At 51.0% G+C, this 18,515-nt stretch overlaps 1 protein-coding gene across 2 annotated transcripts in view; it reads right to left on the bottom strand.

The window, feature by feature from the left end:
* Positions 1–11,270, bottom strand: part of LOC142289849 (uncharacterized) — a 145,697-nt gene extending 134,427 nt beyond the window's left edge. For both annotated transcript variants that reach the window (XM_075333793.1, XM_075333794.1), the window contains exon 1: positions 11,194–11,270. The gene's annotated coding sequence lies outside the window, so the exon portion shown is untranslated. The remainder of the gene's footprint in view (positions 1–11,193) is intronic.
* Positions 11,271–18,515: the final 7,245 nt, after the last annotated feature.

The following is an 18,515-nucleotide window of genomic DNA, read 5'->3' as shown; positions in this document are numbered from 1 at the left end:
TGTACTGCGAGTGCAGTGCGATTTTTCTCTCGCCCCATTCACTTGAATGGGTGCGAGAGAAAGAGTCTCGGATTACAATCGCAGCATGCTGCGATTGTTTTCTCGGTCCGATTAGGGCTGAGAAAATAATCGCTCATGTGTGCTGACACACAGGCTAGAATTGGTCCGAGGGGAATGCGATGTTTTATCGCACTCCACTCGCACCGATTTTCTCGCCGTGTGGCTTAGGCCTTTCCCTTGTACTAGACTCTATACAAACAATATTTACCGTAACACCTTACAACAGTGCCCCCTAAGGCTGACCCCCTGCATTTTTAAGGCACTGACTGACAACCCCAATTCCAGACCACCCTGGACTGCAGAATCGTGTGAACAGGGGCCTCTTCCCCCGGGTAACGACCTGTAGAGGAAGGAATTTCTGTCATACTCTGTTTATAAAAACTAGGGGGAGAAGGTTTCCTACTACTTAAGAGTGGCACCAGGTTCGAGGAAAACTCCGATTCTCTAACCGCTCCTCTTAAAATCCAGGCCGTAGATGGAGGCCTGAACCTGAGGATGAAGAAGAGGGCCCTGTCCAATGTAAGCAGTGAGGTGGCGCCACCACGTGGCTGAGGCTAAACTCTGGCTTTTTGAGTGGCATGCTGTAATAGCTACCTGTATTCACGATTTTGTTGTCCGTGATATATAATGTTGTTTTTTGCAAAGTGCTCTAATGGGCTGTATGTTGTCACGCTCCCCGGGTCCTCTGCTCCGTTCCCCGGGTCCTCTGCTCTGCTCCCCGGCTCACCTGCCACGCTCCCCGCTCTCCAGCCTCCGGTGCCCGTACCTCCCAGGCCCCCTGGTCTCCGCTCCCGGCGCCCGACGGCTTCCCAGTCCCTGGCCGGCTCCCCTGCGTCCTCCCCTCAGCTTCCTGCCCTGGCTTCTGGCACCCGGGCCGCGCGCATGCGCATTAGGGCGCGCGCGCGGTCACTGACCCTTTCTTAAAAGGGCCAGTGTCAATTAACAGGAAATGAGGCACACAGGTACAGGGTATATAGGGGGTTAATGTCCAAGGGAGCGGGGCCTGTTCTTCGTGTTTCCCAAGCTAGGAGTCAGGTCTCCTTGTGTTCTGTGAGATACTTACCTCTCTGTCTTCTAGAGCCGATCCTGCATCGCCATCCGGTCCTGCGGTACCTCGAACCCCGAACGCTGCCCATCTGCCATCCTGACAGTCCGTACCATCTCGGATCCCTGCGGTGACCCGTCATCTCGCTCCAACGGTTCCGGACCCCGCCTGACATCATCACGGCTTCCGAACCTGAGCTCCGTCACCCGGACCACCATCAGTGACCTCGTGGTCCCAGGGACTTCTCCATTTTCTCCCAGTGCACGGACTGTCCTGCTACCTACAGTGCTCCGGCTACCGGACTCCTTTCCCTCATCCGGGAGTTCGGCCCAGTGGATCCACCTCCAGGGTCTACCCGTCCATCTGGCCCTAACATATGTTTATATGGAAATTTAAATAAAACATTGAAAAGAAAGAATCGGGCCCTGAAGGAGAAGAGTCTGTCTCCCCCACAGGATCCAGACCTCTTCGTGAAAACACCACTTCCCTGACCGATGCGACTGAGGAACTTGGCAGCTGCATTGTCCATCCCCCTGATGTGTAGAGCTGTAAGAGACAATAAGTGGACTTGAGCTAGGGAGAATATATGGCGTGCTAGCCTCATTAGGGTGGTTGACCGTGTACCCCCTGGTGAATGATGTGTGACACAGCTACCCCCCTGTTGTCCAATAGGATCCGTACATGGCGACCCGCTAGCAGAGGAGAGAGCAGAAAAACCTTTCCCAAGTGCACAGTTCCCCGACTTGGAAGAACCCCCCGACACCCCCAGCCGACTACGCTGGCATCGGTCATAATATCCAAAACCGGTAGTGCCCATGGAACGCCGACCAATAACTCTGGTCAGACCCCTTTTTTTTGTTTTTTTAATTAAAAATAGGGACCTATCAATCTGCACAACAAATACTTGTGGAAGTGTGTCACGATATGAAAAGGAGACTTCTGAGGACATTAGAAGATGAATTGTTGCTCATCAGGGTGAAAAAAAAGGTTACAAAACCCATCTCTAAAGAGTTTGGACGTCACAGGTGGAGCATTGTCAGCTCTGTTTCATCAGTCTGTATAGACAGCGTCTATACAGAGTGAGAAGCAGGCTGACACTGAGGCCAGAGTTCCACTTGCGTATGATTTGTGCAGTCTCGCATCTCCATCACCCGACACGGACTGACATTGTCCGGACACGAGCGCCTCAGCATACATAGAAATACATGCAGCCGACTGCTTTTGTCAGGAGAGTGTGTGGCCGTACCAGGTCATGCCGCTGTGACACACAAAGTTCAATCGAGTCCATGAGCCATGGACTCGGGTAAACCCTGAGGTAACTGCGAACAAGGACGAAAACAGCTGAAGACTGCCGAGTGACAAACAGTGCAGTGAATACCACCGTAAGTTAACAGGACCTTCAATGACGTCATAGCGATGTGACTAGTCTGTAAGCCAATGTCTGTACAACATTCACACCAGACTAGTCACATGGCAATGACGTCATGGAAGGTCCTTTATTCAGTGGTGCTTACCGGGCGGCACAGCACTGATCGGACATGGAAGCAGAAGCGGCCGGGAGACAGTCTGCAGGACGTGTCCTGGGACCTGTATGTATAATAATAATAATGTTTTTTAATGTGTGGAGTTTTTTTTATTATTACAGCCCCCGGACCCGAACTGTAACACGAGCTTCCCAGAAAGCTAGTGTTCGGGATCGTGTGCATGAACACTATGTTCAGTACGAACCCCGAACTCTACAGATTGAATTTGCCCATCACTATTCAGGACTAAACAACAATTACCGAAAATGTTTAGGTACAATTATTGCTGCACAAAGGGATCACATCATGGACTGAATACAATTGATAACGTATGGGCGGCATGGTGGCTCAGTGGTTAGCAGCGCAGTCTTGTAGCGCTGAGGTCCTGGGTTCAAATCCCAGCAAGGACATAATCTGCAAGGAGTTTGTATGTTCTCCCTGAGCTTGCGTGGGTTTCTTCTGGGTACTCTGGTTTCCTCCCACACTCCAAAGATGTAGAGATCGATTGTGAGCCCCATGGGGACAGAGCTGATGTATGTAAAGCGCTGTGGAATTAATAGTGCTATATAAATGATTATTATTACTACTGTATTTTTCGTTTTATAGACGCACCCCAAATTTTAAGAAAAAAAAAGAGAATTTTGTTTACTTACCGTAAATTCTTTTTCTTATAGTTCCGACATGGGAGACCCAGACCATGGGTGTATAGCTTCTGCCTCCGGAGGACACACAAAGTACTACACTAAAAAGTGTAGCTCCTCCCTCCGAGCATATACACCCCCTGGATGACCAAATCTAGCCAGTTTAGTGCAAAAGCTGAAGGAGGACATCCACCCACAAGTAGAGACAGAGCAAAACCCGGAACAACCGGAACCTCTGACTACAACAACAGCCGGTGAAAACACACGGAACAAGAAAACTGCCAACAGGCAACAGGGAGGGTGCTGGGTCTCCCATGTCGGAACTATAAGAAAAAGAATTTACGGTAAGTAAACAAAATTCTCTTTTTCTTCATCGTTCCTTATGGGAGACCCAGACCATGGGACGTCTCAAAGCAGTCCATGGGTGGGAAATAAACAGAAAACTGAGAAGTAGGCAAAACCTAACTTCACAAATGGGCGACAGCCGCCTGAAGGATGTGTCTGCCCAAGCTCGCATCTGCCGAAGCATGAGCATGCACTTGGTAGTGCTTTGAAAAGGTGTGCAGACTAGACCAAGTGGCAGCCTGACAGACCTGCTGAGCCGTAGCCTGGTGCCTGAAAGCCCAAGAGGCACCGACAGCTCTGGTCGAGTGTGCCTTGATCCCCGGCAGGGGAGGCACCTGAGTACTCTGGTAGGCATCGGATATGGCCGACCTAATCCAACGAGCTAGGGTCGGTTTAGAAGCAGAGAGACCCTTGCGCTGACCTGTGGTCAGCACAAAAAGAGAGGTGCACCGCCTAAGAGCGGCGGTGCGTGACACATAGATCCAGAGCGCCCGCACCAGATCTAAAGTATGCAACGCTTTCTCAAAGCGATGAACAGGGGCCGGACAAAGGGAAGACAATGAAATGTCCTGGTTAAGGTGGAAAGCAGACACCACCTTAGGAAGAAAGTCCGGAGTCGGACGGAGAACTACCTTGTCTTGGTGAAAAACCAAAAAAGGTGACTCCGAAGAGAGCGCGGCCAAATCAGAGACTCTCCTGAGAGAAGTTATGGCCACCAGAAAGATGACTTTCTGTGAAAGTCGAAACAAAGAAACTTCCCTAAGAGGCTCAAAGGGGGGTTTCTGTAAGGCAGTGAGGACCAGATTAAGGTCCCAGGGATCCAAAGGCCGCTGGTAAGGTGGAATGATGTCAGATGCGCCCTGCATCAAGGTGCGCACCTGAGCCAGTCGGGCGATACGCCGCTGAAAGAACACTGACAGAGCCGAGACCTGTCCCTTAAGAGAATTGAGGGATAGTCCTAGCTGCAGACCGGACCGTAGAAAGGACAGGATGGTTGGCAAGGAAAAAGGCCAAGGAGCATGGCCGGAAGAACGACACCAGGACAGGAAAATTCTCCAAGTCCTGTGGTAAATTTTTGCCGAGGAAGACTTCCGAGCCTGAGTCATAGTGGAGATGACCTCGGGAGGAATGCTGGAAGCCGACAGGATCCAGGACTCAAGAGCCACGCCGTCAATCTGAGAGCCGCAGAATTCTGGCGGAAAAACGGACCTTGAGAGAGAAGGTCTGGGCGGTCCGGGAGACGCCACGGCACCTCTACGGACAGACGGAGCAGGTCTGGGTACCAAGCTCGCCTGGGCCAGTCTGGGGCAATGAGTATGACCCGATGGCCCTCCATTCTGATCTTGCGCAGGACTCTGGGCAAGAGAGCTAGAGGGGGAAACACGTAAGCCAGACGAAACTGGGACCAATCCTGAACCAGCGCGTCCGCTGCAAAGGCCTGAGGATCGTGGGAGCGAGCCACGTAAACCGGGACCTTGTTGTTGTGCCGGGATGCCACTAGATCCACTTCCGGAGTGCCCCACTTGCGGCAGATCGACCGGAACACTGCCTGATGCAGAGCCCACTCGCCGCTGTCCACGGTTTGACGGCTGAGATAATCTGCCTCCCAGTTTTCCACGCCTGGGATATGGACTGCGGATATGGTGGACTTGGAGTCCTCTGTCCACTGCAGGATGCGTTGAACCTCCAACATTGCCAGGCGGCTGCGAGTCCCGCCCTGGTGATTGATGTAGGCAACTGCTGTCGCGTTGTCTGACTGGACTCGAATGTGCTTGCCCGCCAACAGGTGGTGAAAGGCTACGAGAGCTAGGAGCACAGCTCTGATTTCCAGCACATTGATCAAGAGGACTGATTCGGACGGAGTCCAAATGCCCTGTGCTCGGTGGTGGAGAAATGCTGCTCCCCAGCCGGAAAGACTGGCATCCGTGGTGAGGATCACCCAGGACGGGGTCAGAAAGGAGCGTCCCTGAGACAGAGAGAGAGGCCGAAGCCACCACTGAAGAGAGCTCCTGGCTTGTGGCGACAGAGCCACCAACCTGTGCAAGGAAGAAATCCGCTTGTCCCAACAGCGGAGAATGTCCAGCTGCAGAGGACGCAGATGGAACTGGGCAAAGGGAACCGCTTCCATTGACGCCACCATCTGACCCAGCACCTGCATAAGGTGCCTGATGGAGTGACGGCGGGGCCTCAACAGAGAGCGCACCGCCAGATGGAGGGACTGCTGTTTGACTAAGGGCAGCTTGACAAGTGCCGGCAGAGTTTCGAATTGCATCCCTAGGTACGTGAGTTTTTGGGTCGGGGTCAGAGTGGACTTGGGCAGATTGACAAGCCACCCGAATTGAATAAGAGTGGCGAGAGTGAGCGAGACACTCCGCTGACAGTCTGCGCTGGATGAAGCCTTGACAAGAAGGTCGTCCAGGTAAGGAATTACTACCAACCCCTGGAGGTGCAGGACCGCAACCACTGCTGCTATGACCTTGGTGAATACTCGAGGGGCCGTGGCTAACCCGAAGGGGAGAGCCACGAATTGGAAATGTTCCTCTCCGATTGCAAAACGTAGCCAACGCTGGTGTGAAACTGCAATTGGCACATGCAGATAGGCATCTCTGATGTCGATGGATGCCAGGAAATCTCCTTGGGTCATTGAGGCAATGACTGATCGCAGAGACTCCATGCGAAAATGCCGCACCTGAACATGCTTGTTGAGAAGCTTGAGATCCAGGATGGGCCGGAAGGAACCGTCCTTTTTGGGGACTAGGAAGAGATTTGAATAGAAACCTCTGAACCGTTCCCTGGCGGGAACCGGCACATTTACTCCGTTGGCCTGCAAGGATGCCACGGCCTGAGAGAAGGCAGCGGCCTTGGAGCAGGGGGGAGTTGACAGAAAAAATCTGTTTGGCGGGCTGGAAGAGAACTCTATCCTGTAGCCGTGGGAGATGATATCCCGCACCCACTGGTCGGAGACGTGTTGAAACCACACGTCGCCAAAGTGGGAGAGCCTGCCACCGACCAAAGACGTTGCTGGCTCGACCAGATAGTCAAGAGGAGGCTGCCTTGGTGGCAGCAGTTCCTGCGGACCCTTGTGGACGCGGCTTCTTGCGCCAGGTGGGCTTCTGGTCCTTGGCCAAGTTAGTGGACGAGGCCGAGGGCTTAGAGGATGACCAGTTAGAGGAACGAAAGCTCGACTGGTTCCTGCCCTGGACAGGTTTCCTGGCTTTAGTCTGTGGCAAGGAAGTACTCTTCCCGCCAGTAGCCTCCTTAATAATTTCATCCAGCTGTTCACCGAACAGCCTGGACCCAGCAAATGGGAGCCCAGCAAGGTACTTCTTTGAGGAAGCATCCGCCTTCCACTCACGAAGCCACAAGATCCTGCGGATAGCGAGGGAATTGGCGGAGGCCACTGCAGTGCGGTGAGAGGCCTCCAGCATGGCAGACATGGCGTAGGCTGAAGCCTGGGAAGTTAAAGCAACCAATTCAGGCATAGAGTCCCTAGTGAGGGTATGCATATCCTCCAGAGAAGCAGAGATGGCTTTGAGAGCCCACACTGCTGCAAAAGATGGGGAGAACGAGGCCCCTGTCGCCTCATAGACAGACTTGGCCAGGAGGTCAACCTGGCGGTCAGTGGGATCCTTGAGTGAGGTGCCATCAGCCACAGATACAACTGTCCGGGCTGAGAGTCTAGACACCGGAGGGTCCACCTTTGGTGAGAGAGCCCACTCCTTGACCACCTCTGGTGGAAAAGGAAAATGGTCATCAGAACCACGCTTAGGAAAGCGTTTGTCAGGACAGGCTCTGGGCTTGGACACAATGGTCTGAAAACTGGAGTGGTTAAAGAACACACTCCTTGGTCTCTTAGGCAAAGTAAACTGGTGCTTTTCTGCCAGAGAGGGTTTCTCCTCTGATACTGGCAGATTGAGGTCCAGAACAGTATTAATGGACGCAATCAAATCACTAACATCTGCATCCCCCTCAGTCAGATCAATGGGGCACATAGAGGTAGCGTCCGAGCCCCCAGTAAAGACATCCTCCTCGTCCTGCGAATCGGCTCGTGAATCGGAGCCGCGGGACGAAGAAGGAGAGAGGGGTTCCTGCGTTTCCTTTTAGGAGGACGGGGTCTGGGAGCAGATGAAGAATCCTCTGAGCTCTGGAGAGCGAGCCGAAGCAGCAGAGGCACCCTGTGAAGGGGAGTAAACAATTCTACCCAAGCCGGGGGTTCAGCCACCGGGGCCGGAGCAGCCTGAGGGACCACTGGGGAGACTCCAGGCTGAGGCACCACCATGTTAGAGCAGGCATCACAATGTGGATATGTGCTCGGTTCAGGCAGTACGAGCTTACATGCAGTGCATATTGAGTACAGCCTTGCTCCTAGTGTGAGATGCTGCTGAGGTGGAGGCTCTGCAGTAAGAACACACTCCTTCAGAATGACCCCCAGAGAGTGTATAATAAAGTCCACAACCAGAGGTTGTGGCTTACCAGACCGATTTGAGTGCCCACCGGATCCCACAACTCAGACCCCCAGACAGGTTGCAGAGATGCAGCAGCCAGCGCCGATCAGTGTGAGAACGCTGATAAAATGGCGCCGGAGTGAGGAGGGGGGGGCCTAGTCCAAGAGCGGGAACCGGAGGGCCAAGGGGATATACAGGGGAGGGAAACATCTCCTCAGAGAGGAGTGTCCTCCCCTCTGCTGAACGGCCGGTGGGAGGCGCCGCACTGTCCCTCTGCCTGACTGACATGCAGGGGCAGTGAAACCGAAAGTAGGCCGCAGCTGAAGCCGGGGACTAAATTTTACAGTGCGGCCGGCGAGCAGGCACCCTCGGCGCGGTTCTCAGGGGAAACCCAGAGAACCGGCCGGAAATGTCACCAAAATAACTAACACACTCTCCCCAACAATAAAAAATGCAAGGGACCCCCTGACAATAACGTCTCAATACTTAGCTTGAGAGACGCAGGGCCAGGTCCCTGAGGGATGAGTGCTCCGTCCGGCAGGGTCCTGAGAGGGCTGCGGATGGAGACCGGTCTCCTGCAAAGCAGTGAGAACCGTGCTGGCTCCCACTTCAAGCCAGAGCCCGAGGGATGGTGAAGGAGCGCGGCATGTAAAGGCTCCAGCCTTGAAATCAACCTTAACAGCACCGCCGACACAGTGGGGTGAGAAGGGACATGCCGGGGGTCCAGCTTGGACCCGCTTTTCTTCCAACTCTTTAAAATCAAAAATCAGATGAAAATGCATGTGTGATCCTCCTGAACACAAAGCATTGAACTGGCTAGATTTGGTCATCCAGGGGGTGTATATGCTCGGAGGGAGGAGCTACACTTTTTAGTGTAGTACTTTGTGTGTCCTCCGGAGGCAGAAGCTATACACCCATGGTCTGGGTCTCCCATGAGGAACGATGAAGAAAAAGTAATAAAAAAAAAAAAAATAAAATATAGGGTCTGTTTTATAATCTGGTGGTGTCGTACCAGGGAGGGGGGGGCAGCAGTACTGGAGTACAGTGATTCTGCGAGTGGTAAAGAGGGGGCCCAGATACTTACTATGGGCACTGGTCTGTGCGGCGTGGCTCCAGCCATTCTGAAGATTTTGGCGGTGAGGGCTTCAAGTAATGGCGGCCGGAGTCAGTGCACACGAAGATGAGAGCTCCATCTGTGCACGCGCCGACTCTAGGCGCCATTATTTGAAGCCTTCACCACAGACATCTTCAGAATGGCCAATCCCTCACTGCCCAACAGAGTAGAGATGCACTGCACAGAGCAGAGCCCGCAGCACACCGCATAGCATCATCCCTGCCTACTTTGACTCCTCTTCACCACCCCCCGGTAAGCTACATTTGGATTTTAAGATGCACCCCTCATTTTCCTCCCAAATGTTTGGGAAGAAAAGTGCGTCTTATTATCCGAAAAATACGGAACGTACTTTTGCCACTCACAGACATGCAATATCAGATCATTTTCCATGATAAAAAAAAAAAAATCTTTATTCACCATTTACTGTTAATACTTGTGTGAAAATCTGATGTATGATTTTAGGCCAAATCTATGCAAAAATATTGGAAAATCTTGAAGGGTTCACCAACTGCCAAGCACCCCTATAGTGCAAGGATCAGAGGATCGCAGGATCAGCTAAAGGTGATATAGAAAGTCTATAAACATACAATAAACACCTAGAAATCCCCTCCTTTCCCCAGTCCAAATATTAAAAGGGAAAATCTTAATTACTTACTGGTAATGGGATTTTCAGAAGCCCATGACAGCACCACCTGAGAGAGAGGTTCCGCCCACATCAGGACAGGAAACCCACTGATAAAAAGGCGGTACCTCTCCTCCACATCAGTTTGGTTTCCTGTCCTGATGGGACGAACCCACGGATTCTCCCAGGTCCGACCCGGTGTGGAAGTTTGGTTTCTTACCAAAAGCCGGCATTCGGGCCTGGATGCACCTCCTCAGGGCTTCGGCTGTCTGCGGTGGGCTGGAGCGGGAGCTCGGCGTCGCCCCATGCTATGAGATCCTCACACGGAGCCTGCGAGACGGGCGCCCTGCTGACGGAACGACGGGGTGAACAGGAAGGGACGCGGCACCCGGAATATTAAAAGGGAAAATAATATCTGGTTTTGTATAAAATGAAGACTATAAAATAAATGATTGTGTGGAGTCTTTCAATCTCTTCCTCTGATGGAGGGGATATGTGCTCTGTGCTCCAGATTAGGAGCAAGAAACCGATGGCTCCACAGGGAAGAGGTTTAGGAGAAATTGCTACAGAGAAGGAAACCATTGTAGTCTTTATTGCGTTCTATACTCCATTGGCACAAGTCTGGGGCTGCTGCAATCACGGCCCCGGATCACAATGGACCACACACACCTATGGGGGAAATTCCGTGCCATTCCCGTTTCCTCCGGTTGGAGCTCTCTCATTGGTCGGTACATTGCAGAGTGACGTCATCCCTAGACTAGCGCTTCTCTGCAGAAAACCCGAACTCATTGTGTATTTCACATGGAAAATTACAAGGAAGATGGAAAGAAAAGGTGAGCCCCAAACTCCCCCGGTCACTAATGCGTTAACCCCAGAGCGCGCGCCCGCACGCCTCCTAACGGCCCCTACCTGAGGTGCTTATTCCTCTGCGCCGCTTTATTACGGCGCTCAGGATAAAGGGAATAGCGCCCCCCAGCGTCGGAGGATCTCCGGGATTTCAGCTACCGGGAGTAGCTGAGACCCTGGAGATCACGGCCCGGGCCGGTTTCTTTCGGTCCCAGGTCACATGATCGCCGTTATACACCGTGTAACAGCGACCATGTGCAAATTACTGCAGAGCCGGTAAAAAAAGATTCTTCTCCCATCTGGCCTGATCAAACATATCAGATGGGAGATGAATGCTCTGCCCCGGTCCCGGTGTGGCCAAGGTCAGCCCCCCCGGTCCCCGTCCCGATGATCTAAAATGGCGGCCGCACGAGTTGTGTGTCAGCCGCAGCCATCCTCCGTCTCCTCTGAGTTCTGTGCAACCCGAGATGACAGATGGCACAGTAAGGTCCTCCCCCCCGTCAGGCTGTCACCCACCCTCTCCCCCCCGGTCCTGCTCCGGTCCCCCGTTACCTCTTGCAGCTCTTATCTCCCGCCTCCCCTCCTTCTCCTTGCGGTCAGAGGAAATGCTGGCGCATGCGCAGAGCGGCTGTCAGGCGGCTTCCCGATCGCAGTGTGAGTGTAGTGCAGCAGTCTCACTCAGATCACTGCTTCCACACTCCTCGCATGGAGGGTCTGCACTCCCAGAAAATGGGGGATACGTTCCCTGAGCGTGCCCCTCATCTCCTGGAACATCGTGGGACCTCCAAAATGGATCGGATTTGTTTTTTTTTTCTTCTCAATAAATCGGGGATAGAGGGAATGTGTTGGGGAGTGTTTTTTTTTTTTTCTTCAAATAAAAAAAGTGTTTGTTTTTTTTAATTACTGACAGTTAGTGATGTCGGGTATCTTATATTCATATAGACGCCGTGACATCACTAACTGCTGGGTTTGATGCCAGATGACATTACACAGCTGGTATCAACCCCATATATTACCCTGTTTGTCACCACACCAAGGCAATGGGATGAGCTGGGTCGAAGCACCAGGATTGGCGCATCTAATGGATGCGCCAATTCTGGGGCGGCTGTGGCCTGCTTTTTTTAGGCTGGGAAGGGCCAAATAACCATGGCTCTTCAGACCCTGAAAATACCAATTCACAGCTGTCTGCTTTTCTTTAGCTAGCAATCCATTTTGGGGGGACCCTACTTTTTTTTTTTATTATTTATATATAATTAAAAAGCCAGCATGGGGTGCCCTCCAAATTGGATCACCAGCCAAGGTAAAGCTGAGCGCTGTGGTCTGGAGGCTGCAGCCGTCTGCTTTATCTTAGCTGGCTATCAAAAATACGTTGCTTTCTTAATTTTTTTTTTTTAGCTAAATACAATGCTAAACACCCTTTAGTGTCACACAAAAGTCAGTAAATGGTACCAGTTTAGACTATGCAGGGGGATGGGACATTATACAGTGGAACCTTGGTTTACGAGCAGTGGCGTAACTACCGCGGTCGCAGCGGACGCGACCGGGCCCGGGAGGTTAGGGGCCCGGCGGCCGCCAGGCAGATCAGCAGCCAGCTCCTGTCAGTGTGAGAGGAGCTGCGCTGATCTGTCACAGACCTCGCGGCTGCTATTTGACCCGCTGCCGCCGCCGACACCGGGCCCCCCTGCCTGATGTCAGCGGCGGCACCTGGGCCCCCTACCTGGTGTCAGCGGCTGCGGCGTCTCCCCCGTCACCGCGCACAGTAATGATGAAGCATAGCGCGGCCGGTGCCGCGCTATGCATCACCATTCTCCCCCTGTGCGATGACGTAACTCCCGAGCGACTGCTGTGCTGAGTGCACAGAGTGCAGGACAGGAGGACGCCGACCGCAGCACCGGGAGAACGAGCAGCGGGGAGGACAGCAGCGCTGGAAGGAAGAGAGAAGGTGAGTACTTGTTTTTTTTTTTTAATATAAGTGAGTAAACGGTGGCCAGAGGCTTGGGAAGGCAGTTCTGGGGAAGCTGCATTATTGTACATGGAAGCCTGGAGAGGCTGCTTTATACATGGAGGTCTGAGGAGGCTGCATTATATATGGAGGCCTGGAGAGGCTGCTTTATACATGGAGGCCTGGAGATACTGCATTATACATGGAGGCCTGAGGAGGTTGGGTGCATTGTTATACATGGAAGCCTGGAGAGGCTGGCTGCTATATTATACATGGAGGCCTGAGGAGGCTGGGTGCATTGTTATACATTATTATTATTATTATTATTATTATTATTTATTATTATAGCGCCATTTATTCCATGGCGCTTTACAAGTGAAAGAGGGTATACGTACAACAATCATTAACAGTACAAGACAGACTGGTATAGGAGGAGAGAGGACCCTGCCCGCGAGGGCTCACAGTCTACAGGGAATGGGTGATGGTACAATAGGTGAGGACAGAGCTGGTTGCGCAGTGGTCTACTGGGCTGAGGGCTATTGTAGGTTGTAGGCTTGTTATATATACATGGAGGTGGTCTGGAGAGACTGGGTGCTATATTATACATGGAGGCCTGAGGAGGCTGGGTGCATTGTTATACATGGAGGTGGTCTGGAGAGACTGGGTGCTATATTATACATGGAGGCCTGAGGAGGCTGGGTGCATTGTTATACATGGAGGCCTGGAGTGGCTGGCTGCATTATTCTATATGGAGGTCTGGGAGGGTTGCATAATACAAAATGAAGGACACCTTATACATGGAATATAGGGGTGCCTTATGCATGGAGGAGTATGGGGCTGCATAATGCAATATGAAGTTTTATGGGGTTGCGTTATAATACATATAGGACTATGGGGGCTACATTATAATATATGGAGGACTATGGAGGCTACCTTATACATGGACTATGGGGGTGCATTATAAAACATTGGGGACTATGTGGTGCAGTGTAATATATGGAGAACTATGGGGTGAATTATAATATGGAGAACTATGAGAAATTCATTATAATAATTGGAGGGCTACTTTATACAAGGAGGACTATAGGGCTGCATTATAATATATGGAGGCCTATGTGGTGCAGTATAATACATGGAGAACTATGGGGTGAAATATAATACATAGAGAACTATGAGAAATTCAAGATAATAATTGAAGGGCTACTTTATACATGGAGGATTATGGGGGTGCATTATAATATATGGAGGACTATGTGGTGCAGTATTATATATTGAGTACTATGGGGTGAATTATAATGCATGGAGAACTATGGGAAAAGCATTATAATACATGGAGTACTATGGAAGTGTATTCTAATATATGAAGGGTTATGTGGGACCCTTTATACTATTTGGAAGGCTATGTGGGTGCCATTATTGTATTTGGAGAACTATATACAAGGGGGGACAAAGAACAAGCAGGGGATGGGAATGTTTTGTGCTGAGGGAAAAAGGCTCTTTTCCCTCAGCACCCAGCTTTCCCATGCTCTGCTATACATCTTCTCTCAGCACCCAGCTTTCCCATGCTCTGCTATACATCTTCTCTCAGCACTCAGCTTTCCCATGCTCTGATATGGGAAAGCTGGGTGCTGAGGGAAAGATGTATAGCAGAGCATGGGGAAGCAGTGTGCCGAGGACAAGATGGATATCAGAAAATAGGAAAGCTGGGTGCTGATAGAGGGATTTCAGATCATGGGAAATCTGGGTGATGTGGGTATAAGCCAAGTGTCAGCATCATTATCCTGTACCCCGAGTGTCAGTGTCATTATCCTGTACCCTAAATGTCAATGTACGTGGAGGGGGGGCCCAGGTCTGAACTTTGCACCGGGGCCCATCAAACTCTAATTACGCCTTTGTTTACCAGTAACTTGGTGTGTGAGTATTTCGCTATATGAGCAAAGCTTGCTGTACGAGCAAATACAGCACACACTTCTGGTTCCGTACTTTCACCGCGCTCTGAGCCGCTTTTGCAGTCCGCACAAACACATACGCATACACACATTAGGCCTAAGCCACACGACATCAAAATCGGTGCGAGTGGAGTGCGATAAAACATCACAATATTAGCCTATGTGTCAGCCAGCGCACATGAGTGATTTATTTTCTCAGACCGAGAAAACAATTGCAGCATGCTGTGACTGTAACGCGATCATTGTTTCTCTCACACCTATTCAACTCTACTGGGCAAGAGAAAAACTGCATTGCACTCGCGGTACACCGGTGTACCGCGAGCGCAGTGCGAGAATGGCAATAGCCGACAACAGAGGAGAGAGAGAGACAAATCCCTCCCCTCCGCAGCACCGGCCCGCCCTCCGCAGAGCTGGTCCGCTCCCCACAGCTGAGGTCCACTCGCACGATCAGACCTCAGTCGCATGGACACTCGCATGGCACTCAGCTCTGCTGTACTGCCAGCGTGAGCAGAGTGTCATGCGAGAGGATCACAGTAATCCCCGTGTGGCCATGGCCTAATTGCTCACCTTACCTTCCCTTCTTTCACCGGCCTCCTGGTTCTTGTAGTCTGCCGATACAGGATGTGTATCGGGTAACCATAGCGACCGATGCCGGAACTTCCGCTGTCAGCCGCTTCTCAAATAGACAAAAAAGACTGACTGCACTCCTCGACCTGACCTGTGAACAGGTGCATAACTGAACATGACATAAAATACAAAAAAACAGTTTGCACTCTGATAATGCTAAAGTATGGAAAGCAGAACATGGACCTGCATTACTGCTAAGGAAAATCTGAGAAAAATGAGATATTTAGCATATATAAATGGCCATTTGTATATCTGCCCAGTAGCCCCTTCACGGCATATCTCGCTAACCTAGAGAGAGGCTTCAGCATAGCATCAGGGACCCAGTTACGAGATATGCCGTGAAGGGGCAACTGGGCAGATATACAAATGGCCATTTATATATGCTAAATATCTCATTTTTCTCAGATTTTCCTTAGCAGTAATGCAGGTCCATGTTCACATATTCATGGTTTCCATACTTTAGCATTATCAGAGTGCAAGCCGCTTCTCAAAGGCAGACAAAGGGATGAGCCACATGCCTCTGATTGGTCAGCGCGTTGGCAGCGGACGCTCCAGCATCGGTCGCGATGGTTACCAGATACACATTCTGTACCTTCGGACTACAAGAACCAGGAGGCCGGCGAGGGAACAGATGGTAAGGTGAGCATAATATGTGTGTGCGTGTGTGTTTGATCGTGTGTGGAATGGCACAATAGGGGATCAGGATGGGACATTGAACAAGTTGTGGAATGAATTGTCTGAGCTTCCATTATTTCCTATGGGAAATTTTGCTTTGCTAGACGAGTATCTTGGTTTACAAGCACACTCTCAGAACGGATTGTTCTCGTAAACCAAGGTTCCACTGTATATGTGTTTTACCTCTATTTATCTATCCATTCATCCACTGTAGCTTTTTAGGCTATGTGCCCACCATCGGGGTTTGCAGCGTTTTGGGCGCAGAGTGTTTTCGCTGCGTCCATAACACTGTGTTGTGCAGTACAAGCACAGTGGAAGGATTTTTAGAAATCTCCTGCCCACTGCGCTTCTCTTCTTCGTATCATAATCTGACCTACATCGCGGTTTCCTGAGCCTCAGCATGTCAATTTATGCTGCGGAGACGAGACTGTTCTCCCCGGGGAGAATTGAGCTAAAGTCCGCAGCAGCTTGAACCCGAAGCTTGGGCACCCGGCAACTGCGTTCTCCTGTGGACAACACTAAGGCCTTGTGCGCACTAGGCGTTTTTGCCGCGTTTTTAGCGGCGTTTTTTACCGCGTTTTTGTGCTGAAAACGCAGTGACATTGCTTCCCCAGCAATGTCAATGGGTTTTCATAAGTGCTGTCCACACACAGCGGTTTTTTTTTAGCTGCGTTTTTGTGGTGACCACAAAAACGCAGCATGTCAATTATTTCTGCGTTTTTCACTGCGTTTTTCACCCATTGAATTCAATTAGATGTTAAAAACGCAATGAAAAACACATATAGCCGCGTTTCTATGACTAAAAACGCAGCTATAAACGCAAGGGGTGGGCACTACAGTGACGTGTACAGGAAGGATTCCTTCTGTTGGTAAACACAGAAGTGTGAATCCTCCCGGTACCGTCACCGCTGCGTCCACAGCCCGCCCGGTGCCATGTCAGCTCCGTGCGGCGCCATGTCTGGGCGGGAGGTGGAGGCAGCGGCGAAAACCAAAGTGAACAGTAGAAAAAAAAAAATGTCATATATACTCACCTGTCCGCAGGGTCCCGGTGCCATGCCCGCTCCCAGCTCCTCCAGGTACCGCCGCTCTGGCTGTGTGCAGTCTCCCCGGGGCAGGACCTTGCTTGCAGGACCTGGCGCTGATCACCTGATGCAGTCACCTGACGCATCAGCTGATCGTAGTCTCGCCGGCTTCTTCGCGCCCGGCCGGCTATCAGCTGATCCTGCCGTCAGGGGACTTCATCAGCTGATTACCGGCAGCTCCTGCTGCGATCGGACGGGATCAGACTCCTGTCCAATCGATCGCTCCAGGAGCTGCCGGTAATCACCACAGCACATAAGTGAGTATGTATTTTTTTTTTTTTTTTTTTGGCACTGATGCATCAGCTGATTGTATAATCGGCTTTTATACAATCAGCTGATGTGTGATGGAATTCAGGCACTTGATCCTGACACATCATCAGATCGCTTTGCCTTCCAGCAAACCGATCAGATGATATTGGATCCGGATTGGACGGCGCGGGACCCTGACCCAGGATTACTGCGGAGGGGGGTTTATTTCAATAAAGATGGAGTCACTAATTGTGTTGTGTTTTATTTCTAATAAAAATATTTTTCTGTGTTGTGTTTTTTTTTTTTATCTTTACTAGAAATTCATGGTGGCCATGTCTAATATTGGCGTGACACCATGAATTTCGGGCTTAGGGCTAGCTGATAATATACAGCTAGCCCTAACTCCATTATTACCTAGCTAGCCACCCGGCATCAGGGCAGCTAGAAGAGTTGGATACAGCGCCAGAAGATGGCGCTTCTATGAAAGCGCCATTTTCTGGGGTGGCTGCGGACTGTAATTCGCAGTGGGGGTGCCCAGAAAGCATGGGCACCCTGCACTGTGGATTCCAATCCCCAGCTGCCTAGTTGTACCCGGCTGGACTCAAAAATTAGGCGAAGCCCACGTCATTTTTTTTTAAATTATTTCATGAAATTCATGAAATAATTAAAAAAAAAAGGGCTTCTCTATATTTTTGGTTCCCAGCCGGGTACAAATAGGCAGCTGGGGGTTGGGGGCAGCCCGTACCTGCCTGCTGTACCCGGCTAGCATACAAAAATGTCATTTTTTTTTTCTTTTTGGGCAAAAAACTGCATACAGTCCTGGATGGAGGATGCTGAGACTTGTAGTTCTGCAGCTGCTGTCTGCTCTCCTGCATACACTAGTGAATGGAGGATGCTGAGACTTGTAGTTCTGCAGCTGCTGTCTGCTCTCCTGCATACACTAGTGAATGGAGGATGCTGAGACTTGTAGTTCTGCAGCTGCTGTCTGCTCTCCTGCATACACTAGTGAATGGAGGATGCTGAGCCTTGTAGTTCTGCAGCTGCTGTCTGCTCTCCTGCATACACTAGTGAATGGAGGATGCTGAGACTTGTAGTTCTGCAGCTGCTGTCTGCTCTCCTGCATACACTAGTGAATGGAGGATGCTGAGACTTGTAGTTCTGCAGCTGCTGTCTGCTCTCCTGCATACACTAGTGAATGGAGGATGCTGAGACTTGTAGTTCTGCAGCTGCTGTCTGCTCTCCTGCATACACTAGTGAATGGAGGATGCTGAGACTTGTAGTTCTGCAGCTGCTGTCTTCTCTCCTGCATACACTAGTTCTGCAGCTGTCTGCTCTCCTGCATACAATGAA

The sequence above is a fragment of the Anomaloglossus baeobatrachus genome, chromosome 2 (assembly GCF_048569485.1).
Source record: "Anomaloglossus baeobatrachus isolate aAnoBae1 chromosome 2, aAnoBae1.hap1, whole genome shotgun sequence".
In the NCBI taxonomy this organism is placed as follows: domain Eukaryota; kingdom Metazoa; phylum Chordata; class Amphibia; order Anura; family Aromobatidae; genus Anomaloglossus; species Anomaloglossus baeobatrachus.
This window is presented reverse-complemented; position numbering and strand designations above follow the sequence as displayed.